A 2,021-nucleotide genomic window follows, 5' to 3' on the forward strand; every position below is an offset into this window, starting at 1 on the left:
AGCCCCCCCCCCCCCCCGACGAAATACTGTAGGGGAGTTCCGGGGGGATAGTGGCTAGAGGCGAGTAAGGTTTTAGTGGTTAAAAGTCCCACACTGTGCCAGAAGGAGAACAAACACGCAACACAGTGACAGGCCAGGCTTTTGAAGCTTTCCTTACTATAAAAAAAAAAAAAAACACACACACACACAGGCACACACGCACACACACACACACACACACACACACACACACACACACACACACACACACACACACACACACACACACACACACACAGACACACACACACACACACACACACACACACACACACACACACACACACACACACACACACACACACACACACACAAACAAACACACACACACACACACACACACACACACACACACACACACACACACACACACACACACACACACACACACACACACACACACACACACACACACACACACACATACACACACACACACACACACACACACACACACACACACACACACACACACACACACACACACACACACACACACACACACACACACAAACACACACACACTGGGTTGAAGCGCTACTCCTTGCGTTTGATGGTAAATGATAAAAACAGACACTGCCTCAGACCTTAAGTCCGGATGTGACTGCAGTTGATTGTATCGTATTATCACACAAGTTGATCATGCCTCTAGTGGATTACGACAAAAATGACCAATCATTCGTAGCAACAGAGATGGAACATCATTACAAATGCAAACAACCCGACTAATCTCACCATATGACCTTTCGTGCTGAATAAACATATCACCCTACTCGGGTCATTGTTTACAGTCGTGATATTTGCAGATACGGCTATCGCCAATGCACTTCCCACCACCACCTCCGCCAATTTTCCGATCGATGTCTTATCTGGTTCGCGCATTCTCTCGTTCGTGCCTAGTTCCACAGTTTTCTCCAACGTGGGATTTACTGAACGTCTGCTCTCCATTCGGATTACACAAGCTGCTTCTGCTAAAATTACTATGATGCATGCAGAGCGTGCATACCTACAAATAGAGAGTAGGTAGATAGTGCAGATTTGAATTGGCAACCGCACAATTAACAGCAGCACCCTTATTTGGAGCCCGAAGATTGCATATCTGCTGTGGGTATAAGATGGGGGCGAATGGAAGAATCATTCGTTGAAAATCAAATTTGATTTCGTTGAACATAATATGAGAATCGAAATGGTATGTCTGCTTTTGCTGTCCACCCTATCGGAAGGCCGCATTTTATCATATTTAGTTTAAAATTCCGGCGCACATCCATCAGCAAATCAAACTACTAGTGGATCGTAATCATTGACAATCGTATCGATCGTCTAGAGCCACATTAGGCAATTTCGGATCGTAATAATAATTTTAGATTTTTTCTCGGAATGGATTCTTGAATCGTCACACAGTGGCCATTAATGAACAATTTGACGTAATCAAAAACATGTTCCTGCTCGCTTAAAATCCATGGGTGCGTCTTCCTTCGGGAAAGGAAAGGAAAGCCGTTAGACCCTGCCCATGTGTTGATGGATACGATATATAGGGTCCAGGTCAGGATCGTCCTAACTACCCTAGGGGCCCCTGGTCTATTTTGTATTGCGGGGTTCGCTATGATTCGATATCAATTTTCACATTCAAGCACACACGAAACAAAAATAGGAACATGCGAACGCGAATGCGAACATAGGTACGTGGTCCAGAAACCGTATTTTGGTGGAAAAAATTGTTTGAGCCTAAATAATTAGTGTTGGATATAGGGGAGTTTACGTATTCTCGTCAATCTAAGCAGTGTCCACACTTCTATTAGCATTTTCTCAGCGTCACGCACATATATGACGTGTCTGTTAGTTTACATTCATCTGCTGCTTGCTTCTCTATCCATTTTAATCGACAGAATTCTTCAAAACTGTTTGAAAGCGTTTTTACAACGCTCCAAACTTCTCAGGTGAGTGTGACTATTGTCGGCAGCCTCGTTTTCTTCGGCAACCTT

The sequence above is a fragment of the Ochlerotatus camptorhynchus genome, unplaced genomic scaffold (assembly GCF_037179485.1).
Source record: "Ochlerotatus camptorhynchus isolate MF236.1 unplaced genomic scaffold, CSIRO-AGI_Acam_v1.1 ptg000193l, whole genome shotgun sequence".
NCBI classification, from domain to species: domain Eukaryota; kingdom Metazoa; phylum Arthropoda; class Insecta; order Diptera; family Culicidae; genus Ochlerotatus; species Ochlerotatus camptorhynchus.